The sequence below is a fragment of a genome, unplaced genomic scaffold (genome assembly GCF_019419815.1).
Source record: "Pyrus x bretschneideri cultivar Hongxiangsu unplaced genomic scaffold, Pyrus_bretschneideri_v1 Contig19, whole genome shotgun sequence".
In the NCBI taxonomy this organism is placed as follows: Eukaryota; Viridiplantae; Streptophyta; class Magnoliopsida; order Rosales; family Rosaceae; genus Pyrus; species Pyrus x bretschneideri.
Window position 1 is genome coordinate 1,358,668 of NW_025999490.1, and position 11,688 is coordinate 1,370,355.

General features: G+C 36.7%; 1 pseudogene; it reads right to left on the reverse strand.

The window, feature by feature from the left end:
- LOC125476542 lies at positions 1–7,102 on the reverse strand (annotated as a pseudogene).
- Between the last annotated feature and the right edge of the window lie 4,586 nt (positions 7,103–11,688).

An 11,688-nucleotide genomic window follows, 5' to 3' on the forward strand; every position in this document is an offset into this window, starting at 1 on the left:
TATCTCCATTTGCCAAAGATATATTCAAATCTGGCATGCCAGTCCTCTGCCCACTGCCAAAAGCCAAAGCTAATGTACAATTACAATTAATTATTTAAATGTGTATTATATAGAAGGAAAGGGTCCAAAACAAGTACAATGGTGCGCAAAGAGATAAAGGGAGTATGCGGAATTCATTTCTCCATATTTATCACCTTCCTTCTCCTCTAATGCCAGCTAGCAGTGATTGAGTGACGTTTACAGGAGAAGGCGCAGGGTCAATCCAGGGAGTGTTAGCGCCACTTGCATTGCTGCCTCCCGGCTGATAGTTGAGGTGAACATTACTATCCTTGGATGCAGTTGATGGGGTATCATCCCCCACTAAAAATCTACCTGTTGACAATGTTGTTACATCTTTAAAATCATAGTCTGTCAAATAGCTTGGCTTCGAGATGACAGTGCCTATGTCAATGTCTCCAGAGAGCATTGCAACCACGCGTGACATAGATGGCCTCGCCATCGGTGATCCCTGCGTGCACATGAGAGCTGCTCTTATCAATCTAGTTGCTTCAGTTTCATCAAACTCTATCAATCTCGGATCCACCAGCCCCAAAGTTTGGTCATTTTCATGTAGAGTCCATACCTGAAAAACATTATGCCACGGTCATAGGAAAGTATAAATAAGTTTTTCACAACAATGCCAAAATGAAGCTAGGCGAATGCAATTCCTACCCATTCAAGAAGATAAATCTTTTCTGAATCCAAGTTATTGTAAGAGTTTGGTCTCCCGCTGAGGATCTCCAAAACAACGACTCCAAAACCAAACACATCGGCCTTCTCTGTCAAATGTCCAAACAATGCATACTCCGGTGCCAAATAGCCTCTGCAATGCAAGATAATCAAATGGTTGCACAATGTTGCTTGAGATCATTAAAGGCATTATTAACATGATGTGTTAAAATTTCATGCAAGTATAAATGTGTGGCCGTAATGTATATATCCTCTGGAAAAACAATAAAGGATGGCTAACATTGTCCCTGCAACCCGGGTGCTGATGTGGGTTTTCTCGTCATCATAAAGCTTTGCCAATCCAAAATCTGATATTTTTGGGGAGAGTTCTGCACTGAGCAAAATATTACTCGCTTTGACATCTCGATGTACAATCCTTGGCCTTGACTCCTCATGAAGGTAAGCAAGTCCTCTTGCTGTTCCCAACAATATATTGAATCGAGTAGGCCAGTCAAGGTGCAAGTTACTTGTTCCTGAAATATGAGTGAACACATCCAATCAAAAACATTTCTTAACAATTTTAGAGTGCTTGAAACTGCAGACAATGCCGTTTCTATGCAACCTAAAAGTAGATAGGTTTGTACCAAAAAGTGCCTGATCAAGGCTCTTGTTTTCAAGATACTCATAAACCAAAATGCGCTGGCTGCCTTCAATGCAGCATCCATACAATTTCACTAGATTTCGATATTGCACAGCAGATATGGTAGCAATTTCAGATACAAATTGACTCTTCCCTTGGTGAGATGCTACTGAAAGTTGCTTCACAGCCACTACTCTCCCATCAGAAAGTGTACCCTACAATGTACACAGAAACACAATTTATTGACATGAAGGGAAAGAAAAAAGAAGCTTTTATTTTCTTCTCTTGCTCGTTCGTTTGCTCTCTCTCCCTTTCTCTTGTCATTACTTCAAGGACATGATACTGATGTAATACGGATTTCACCTTGTAAACAGGGCCATATCCTCCCTCTCCTAACTTATTTGAAGGATTAAAATCTTCGGTTGCAGCTCTCAACTCAGAATAACTGAAAGTATTTGGTCGAGGGCCTAATCCTAGAATATCTGCACATTCACGAAACAGTGTGACATAAGTTTTACTTTCGTGAAAGCATTCCTACTTCTGTGTGTTAATGTCAAAGCAGAGAAACCTGAATTGGATACCACTAATAATATGGTCGTTTACCTTCGTCGTCCTCTTTTTCTAATTTTTTCCTTCTCGTATATAGAATCGCAAATATTAATAGCAAGCTCACAACTCCAACAGGAATTGCAATACCAACTATCAACCCAGTTCTGCTCTTCTTTCTTGAAGTAGTTGGTGGAAGCCCTGAAACTGTTGGTGTAAAATCTGAGCAATAAAACAGACGAATTCTTCAGTGTCAATTAGCAGTAGAAAAATACATTTAAACCATTCATAGGAAATCTCTACTAGTTAACACAAATTATACCTGAAGCAGCATGGATGGCTGCTATTAGTGAGCCGTAATCACCTTGATTGGGTATGCAACAAGTCCCTTTACCAGCCCAGAACAGATGAATTTCAAGATAATTCTCTGACACGTTAACATTGAATCTTTTCATAATTCCTACGTTAACCCCACCTGCCTCCTTGGATATGTCAAAGTCCTTTATCCTGCGGGTACCCTAGCAACCAAATGAAGAGCTAGGTAATAAGTCTAGTCTCCTTTAAATCATGGAAGACTTTGGATGCGGTCTCTAACTACCAATGTTTTTTTACTGAAACCTTGATGATTTTTTGTTTTTGATTAAAGTAGCTTAAACTATCGAAAACCTACCCAATGAGTCTTTACTTCAAATAAGTTAGAATTTTTATTTTTTATTTTCCATAAGCAGCCATACCTGAATATAGATATCAAATACACGTCGTCCTAGACTTTCCCAAGTTTGCTGAATGCGCCTATCAAAAACCGTCTCTGCAAAGTGCAATGTTACAGTGTAAGGTCCATTCTCAAGACCCAGGCCATAGTATCTCAGTGATCCTGGGGACAATCTTGAAGTCTGGAAAAGCTCTGGGGTCACATCTGTTCCGGTGACTTGTGCAAGGGTATTTACCAGAAACGATCGGTTCACTCCGTCAGAAAACATACCGACATTGCTGACGGCCCATTGCTTTATACTGGTTACATTGAATGTTGCTGGACCAAGATCTTAGTCTTCAGCCTCATACAATATGCCATCACGTCCCATCATTTGCGGTCCACCACAGTTGATTGAGAAGTTTGCATCTGTAAGTTTCATGTAATACCATAATCTACCCATGATTAGCGATGAAACTTCAAATTGAAGACTCATACTCATGTTTTTGAGTCACATATTTCTGACCAGTTATGCTTATTACTGAACTTATGAAAACATGCTTGCTATCTATATCCATGTGTATACATAACCAGAGAAGCAATGCCTTTTCCTCTAACATGACATTGCGTTAAAACAATAAATGTTGGGTGACATAAAAGAAAATTACATCGTGGGGTATTTCGATTGCATGGAAAGTTTCTCTGGAGGCAATTCAATCCAGGAAGAGTACTGCGAACACAAAGAACAATTATTAGTTATCTAGATAGAAACATATAGTGGAAGAGTAGTGATAGTATTGCTTGTCTAAAAACCGGCAATAGAAACTTCAACTCACGTTATGTCTTTTTTGTCAAATGTGAAGTTGTTGACCACTAAGTTCCTGCATAAAATCATTAATCAATTAACATGTGAAGAAATATATCTCTGTCAAATGAAAATTCCACGTACAAGATCAAAACTTAATAGGCAAGTAGTGTGAGAACGAATCACAGTGATATTTTTTGTCCGAACATATTCTGGGTATTTAAACTGTAAAATGAAGATGAAAGATAAAAGGAGACGTACAGTTGCGATGTTGTGATCACCCACTGGGGAAAGCTTCCTGATAAATAATTGTAAGACAAATCTCTGCAAATAACAAAATAGAATCAGAAGACACAAAATGCATGAAAGTTATAAGAACTTGTGTAAGATAAAGGATTAGAATGCTTACAAAATGCACAAACACATACATGCACGTGCACACGCACGTACAAAGTACTAGTTTCAGTGTCAGTAGACTCAGTACATTCTATAGGACTACTTTTAAGAAACGAGGACTTACATAGTCTGAAGTCGATTGCTCTTTTGGCTCGGAAGAGGTCCAGATAGACTATTGTTTCCAAGAAACCTGGCCATTTCGATTATGGTAGAAGGCACCCAGAAAAGAAAAAGAGATGAGCAAGAAAAAGGTCAGACGTGCACAAAATCTATAAGGATTAGTCCAGATCTTCAATCAAAGTAGGGAATGTTAAAGATTTGATAACTTATGTATGATGAGGCAAGCAAAATATAATAATGACGGGGATTACAAGGATGTAAGAGAACTCATGGTGAACAAAGAACTTGGGAGTTGGCCTGTCAAATTGTTAAAACTCAGATCCCTGCAACACCAACGATAAGTTGAGAGGAGCAATCAGAATGAAAGAAAACTAATTGGCCTCGTTGGGACTCACGCTTATATGCGCTGGTACGTACAGTATCTGTAGACTTTGATATTCTCCAATATCAGATGGGATGATACCAGTGATTAATGCGTTTCGTAGTTTTCTGTTATTCACATCAAATTTGATAAAAAGTAGATGGAGTAAGATATCAAAATTCAAAAAGAAAAAGTTGGATGAAAGTATATGGATCGACAAGAATCTTCACTTACAACTCAGTCAAGTTCTTCATATTTTTTATGAAATCAAGAGAGGAGCTCCCATCGTATATATCACTGATTTGCCTACATAATTATATGCAAAATAACTGAAATCCCGTCTTTAGAGAAAGAGAAAGAATTACAATATATGAAACATTTATACTTACAGAGACTTCAATGAGGTCAATTGAGAAAAGCCGGTTGGTATTGGGCCTTCCAAAGAGTTCCCTTGAAATCGCCTACAGAAACATATAAGAAGCTTGTGAACAAATTATCCATCTCAGGTCTGCTTTCATAAACTGCATAAGATCAAAATTTTCTGTGCTTACAAAGAAGTGAGTTGTGTCCAATTCCCTATGAAATCAGGTATCTTTCCTGAGAAAAGACTGTCCGATGCCCAACTAAAATTCAAAAAGTTGACTTATAATAAGCTCATCCAAGAAAAGCAATCTCAAAGTACTAGATAAACAAACAAATCTAAAATACGATTTAAGAGCCGTTCTTACAAGATTTGCGTACTGGTGAGCTTGGCAAATGTTGAAGGAATTTCACCACTGAGTCCACAGCTGTCCATGTAACTGTGAAAATCTTAAGGCAACTGATTAATACCCATTTTATACGATAAGGTGCAATTTTTGCTTATGCACAAGGAACTAACATATAATTCAAATTTGATGATTTAACGAACCACTTACATTTGCTGGAGCTTGACTAAATTACCAAGTTCTGGAGGGAGTGTTTCGGAGAAATTATTTGATCCGATGGCCCTACAAGTCATGTTGAACAGGCAAACAATTACTTGAAAGCAATTATTGAAGAGTGATAGAAGGTTCTGCATCTAATGTTTATGACACAAAATTTTACTGAACGCTTTCTCATTTTTCATGGCTTACAGCATATTTAGCTCCATAAGATTTCCAAGCTCCTTGGGGATGGGCCCAGAGAATGAATTGTGGCCAATTGACCTGAATGGAGATATCAGTTCACTAAAGATAAGCACCATTACATTACAAGAAACTAGTACTGCATTATTCAATAAAATCATAATGGCTTTGTCTAGATTACGGTGTAAATAATAGAGAAAAGGTGTAAAGAACATAACTGTAGATTATGATATTCAAAATGAAGTATACAAATTGCGACGAGTCTCATCAGAAGTATGAGTACTTAAACAAATTTTCTGTCACTACTTACAATATAATTAATGCAGACATATTGCCAATGAATGCCGGTAGGGGACCTTTGAAATAATTCATATCAATTTTCCTACAGAAATTGAAACAAAATGTAATCCTTAATCTTACGACATCACTATATTTTTGATTTCCAATTGATAATTGTGATGAACCAAAAACAGAGAAGGGAGTTGAAAAAAATTCATACAAAACTGCGAGATATCTTAGATCCAAGAATTCCTCTGGAAACACCCCTCGTTTGTACAGAGCATGCACTCTCCTGGAAAGCAAAAAGATTGAACATTTAGAACTTTATAAAATGGAGTGGCACAGTCAAATTATTGACTAATATATATAGGTATAGCTAGCGAAAAATCAGCATTGGCATAGAAATCTTGTTCATAAAGAGAGAGTAGTTTAACATACAGTTTGGTGATGTGGCATGTAGTACCGTTGTCGTAAGTACAGTCGCAAGCGATGGCTGGGTTGTTATCGGGGATCTCAAATTCGGTGCCATTGATGGCGGATCCACTGCAGGGTTCTCCACTGATATTCCACAGCCTCGGCACTGCTTGTGTGTCCCATTGTTCAAATATTGAGTTCAACGCCCTCACTGCATTCTCAGTTAATTCAGTCCTTGTGTGTATTAGATTATATCACACCATAATTTGACTTGTGTTACCACTTACCAGACCATCTTGAATCAAATGAGAGATCAAATTGATTATTACAAAGGAAAGTTACCCTTAATTTTTGGATGTTTTGTATATGGGAAGAAAAAGGGCTTTACAATAATTTCTTCGAAACTTCATTTCATATTGTCGAAGAACACTTAAAATGTCATTTTGTTGAGGGAAAGAAGCCCAGTTCCTGGTCAAAAACACTTATATGGGGCAAAGTGTGTATGAGTATAGGAGAGAGAGAGAGAGAGAGAGAGAGAACCTTCAGATGGATCAGTGGTAGCATTTTGAGCAAAGGACAGCTGAAACCAGAAACAGTTGAGGAAGCAGAGTAATAGTATCCTCATCATCAATTTCATCTTCATATTGTACATGTGCAGAACTTGCTCTCCTCGACGGAGTGAAATTAAACGGCCGACACTTCTATACAAAAGATGCGCTCCAAATCCTTGGGCTGTTGAACAGAATTCAACGACATGGAATGGATGGTACAAAGTCCTCCAGCCTTCGTACTTTTGGAGAACTTCCAGCTATCAAGGAAACCGTAAAGTAAAAGAAGAAAAGGTAGACGACTCCTACTAAGAACCTAACAGAACAAGCAATGCCCCATGCCTTTCTTGGTTGGACCAGCCCAACCAGTGACTTCCGTCTTCGTGAATTGGGAGAGCAGAACAAGTCTCTCTTCTTTTTCTTCTTATTACGGGCGACCCGTTTTCTCTCCCACTGACTGAATCATGCATGTAAAAACAAGACCACTAGATGTTAGTCATATATCGACAATTTATATGTGCACATATTGCTGTCCAAGGTTCTAAGGCTTTGATCATATTACTTGAATTGTATATTATAATATTACAGATTGACCTGCTTTAATGACTTAGTCTTGAAATGTTTACCTACGGTTCTTGTTGAAAATATCAACGGATTGACTAGTGGATTAACATTTTTGCTCAGCAGATGGTCAAATCTTGTAATTATGGAGATGGATTAACGTTTTTTTTTTGTTAGTTAGTGATTTTGATACGGCATATAACGAGAATATCATTGTGAGAATATTTAAACAAATTACATTATTATGTGTGGCAAAATACATGACATGCTATGCGATTTAACTTAAAACATTGGAACATTTGCATCTATGTCGTAAGTTTGTCCGGTCAAAGAATACCATATCATTGATAATTTTGTGTATAAAATATATCGTGACAATACAATAAAGTTTAGAAAAGTAGACGTGGACATTTTCAAAGGAAAAATAAGGTGAGACTTTTTCAATATTTGTGGCTGCACTGAAAATTTGATCGGGATGAAAAATTTGTCTAGTTTAATGATGTACGAGAAAGTTAAAAGAAGAAATGCTAAGGAGATTTTCAAAGGTGAGACTTTTTATACTCTTTGCCGTCTTAAGATGCAATATTTTTTTTCTTCTTTTGCAGCCTTATGGACTCTTTCTTGCCTTAAGGTGCAATATTTTATAATACTGATACAAGAATTGACGTTAAACCATAAGGTATGAAGTGGTAGAGAGGTCCATAAAACCCATTTGAGAGGGTCTCCCAAGCATTATCCTTTCTTATACTTACCAAATCCAAGTTTTTTCTTCTTCTCTTGAAGTCCACAAACAATGCAATTTTATAGTTTTTAACTAGAAAATGTATGCGCTTTGCTGCAGACATTTAATGTATTAGTCGTAACAGGCATGAATAGTTTCCACACAAAGGAACTAAAAAGATGTGGTACCTGAGAACCAATGATGTCAAACTTTGCTTGCTATATATGGATATGCATGCTATAAGAAACATTCATTTGTAGATCGTATTGTGTCATTAATATCATAATTCCAAGTAATCAGCCTACTACATGGAAGAAAAACACAAAAAAGGAAAAGTTAAAAAGTAGAAGACATAATACTTGAGCACTTGGCAGAAATAATAAGTTTCTTAAAAAATTGCTACACCATCTTACAAATTCAATCGTTAAACTTCATACTGCAACCCAAGACAAAGATTAAGTATACAGTTTGTTTACAAATCAAAACGAAGTGCTGCTATAATCCGCAACATCTATAAATCATTTTCACATAATGATACTCAAATTGAACGGCACATCAAATAACCAGCAACCAAAACAAAATATGCCATGTGCTAACACGAAACTAAAACAAAAGGAGGATTAAAAAACGAAAATTTTCCATAAGGCATCAATTGACAAAATGCTTCTTAATGTGGTTTTCCGAGAACTGAATGCAACTCCAAAACAACTTAGAAAACACCTTAGAAATCTTTATTATCCCAATCTTACTAAACGGAAGCATAAATGGACAGGATAGCTCCCTAATTTTGTAATAGAAACTCTAACAAAGAATATCAAGCTCCAAAGGCCCTGACTTTTCCTTGGCATAAATCTGTACATTGCAAGTTTAATTCCAACGAAACAAATACGCGTGTGAAGTAAAAGGCATCAACGCTATATGTACTGCTTTACAATTATCTCAAGTTGCTGACGTAATGCCTAAAATATTCAAGACTCAAAGATTTTCATATATATAGAACACCTCACCTAAACAATAACTGAGGTTGCGGTATTTGAATCAAGCTAGCAGGCAGATGCTTTGCTAGGCCTTCTTCAATATCATGTCATATTCATTTTTCCTTTATGATACAATAAATTGTTCAAATTTAGACGTAAATTAGAGAATTCGCCATACTCTACTATCACAGTAGTTAGTCTTGAACAATAATGCAAGCCTGGTTGCAAAAACCACCTCAACGAGCCATACAAATAAAATGTCAAACCCCTAATAAAAAAATTAACCGAGATGCGAGCTTTCTATGAAACTCAGATGACAAATTAAAAAAAATAGAGTTGAACAGATGACTTACACTTTTAAGGCCTATTGCAAGTCTGGCACTTCTCCTTTGCTCATCGTCATTTTCTTATCCAAACCTAAATTTTCAAAAAACCAAACTGTCCGCAAAATTCAAATTCAACCTCAGCTAAACACACACACACACACACACCAAATTTAGATTTGGAGAAACCCTGAATTCCCCAAAAGGCCACCACATTCTGAGATCGACTACCAAAATTTAAAAACACACTCCACATGCAATCACAGAAATCAATTCAACTGGTTCAAAAGAACCACTTCTCGCAACTACTTCGAAAATCAGCAAAAAGAAAACAAATTTAGAGCTATGTCTCAAAAAATTAACTCCCAAAATTATTCCCTGTTCTTAGAATAAACAACCAGAAACCAATTACTGAAAAATCCATATTGACAATTTTTTTGTGATACGCTAGTGTTTGAAAAGTGTAGTCTATCCCTAATATTCAAGTGGTATAAAGATAACGTACACTGAAGGTGAATGCCAGTTCCTCCTAGAACACCAAGCTACTCGATAGCAACGAAAGAACTAATGTGGCGTAAATTCAACACAATCATGAATAAACACTAGGATAGATGGGTGAATGGAGTTGGTAAGATAAGCATCTTGGCTTTTATATACTTTCAATTCAACTGACATGAAAACACAATGTACAATTAACAGGATGAAGTTGAACGTTCCTGATTACAAAAGATGTGGCGGCAAAAAATATTTTGTTTCCATAGGGAACAGAAGAAACAGAAGCAACATGCAGTTTAGATATTAAACATAGCGTCAATATTTATGTTTTTAAAAAAAAATCCTTTTTAGCTTGCAGGCCGAACAGCAACATTGTCAAAAATCTTAAAAACTCTTAACAGGTTGAATGTAAATATTTCTGAATTTTTTTTTTGAATATGTAAGCTGCGTTCATGTATTGTTAATAGGCCACTCATTTTCTTAAATATGTAAGTTGCGATTTTTTGTGAAATATTTATGGTTCGCTCAGAGAGCGCACTTATCAACAGCGCTCACATTTTTTTTTCTCATTAACCGACTCCCTCTTACCACTTTCTTTCTTTTCAACTCTCTCCCAACCTTCCAAAACCTCTTTATTTTCCTTCTTTTCTTCCAGTTCTTTCCCTTCCGGTAGGCTATTCTCACACCTTCACTTCCCACAAACAACCCCTTCTTTCTCTTGTCACAGATGACAAACTACAAAACAATACTCTTTTCTCTCTCTCTCTCTCTCTCTCTCTCTCTCTCTCTCAGTTGTTTTCATTTTTGTTCAGTTGTTGCTCACACTCTTTTCTTTTCTTTTCCTTGCCTTTCACAACTCCCTCGACACCTCTCTTTCTCTTTCCTCCTTTTATGCTTTTCTTCAACCCCTTATCTTCTTTAATACAGCTGAAACTTTGCATATGTAACAGGAGTAGAATTGGTGAGCAAGATAAAATGGAGATGTAGGCCAAAGAGGCTGGATGAGAAGGCCAGCTTAACCTTACATAAGCGGCTCAAACTGATGTATAGGCCAACATACAGATTAGGTTGCCGAGCTTTTTGGATATTTTATAGAAGAGATGATAAGGAACAATTTTTATGAAGGAAGTGTTTTTGTTTGATCACATTAAGTTGAATTTTTAAGCTCCAAACATGACTGTAAGGTTTTCTGCGGATTTTCAAGGCTGTAATAGTATTTTGATAATCTGGAATGAATGGACCGTTAGATCTTTCTGAGACTTTGATATGTTAAGGTAGGGAAAATAAGGAACAATTTCTATGAAGAAAGTATTTTGATATGAGTAAGAGAAAATGTAGTTTCGAAGCTCACAACAGGCCTGACTGGTTGATAGACGAGTGCTGAGCAGTCACTGATTATACCTGAGTTTCTGAAGTTATACAGCTCCTATGGATCTCATATTTGGATATGTTGTATTTAACGAGTTAACGAACAACTTTCTTGAAGACGGCTTTTCTATTTGAACTATAGAAAATGGTAATTTGATCTGCAAAACAGATATGACGAATTTCTGGTTCTTGAATCTTGATAACTAGAAGAAAATGATGAGTTTGGTAGAGAGATTTGTTGGGTAAGCTCTTATGCATTTTTTGGGATTTGTATGTGATTTCTTTCTCCGGATTCTCGTTGAAAAATAGAGGGAGATTTGGTGGTGCTTCACGGAGTTGGATAATGGTGTTTCACTAGAACTTGATAACACAAACATTCACATAAACACACAGTATAGGAGTGGTTCGTCAAAGTGTACATCCACTGGGGTTTGCTTTCATTTGTATTTCACTATATATGAGAGACTTATAAATACATTGAAAGATGATTTAAAGCGTTTGCATAAGGTAAAAGAAATGGTTGATGAAAGAGGAATGGTCTGAGAAAGAGAACATTCTTTTTGCTAGTGTGTTCTTGCTGGTGTGGTGTTCTCCCTTTTTTTCCTCGTGTCCTTCTAGTTCTTGCTCCT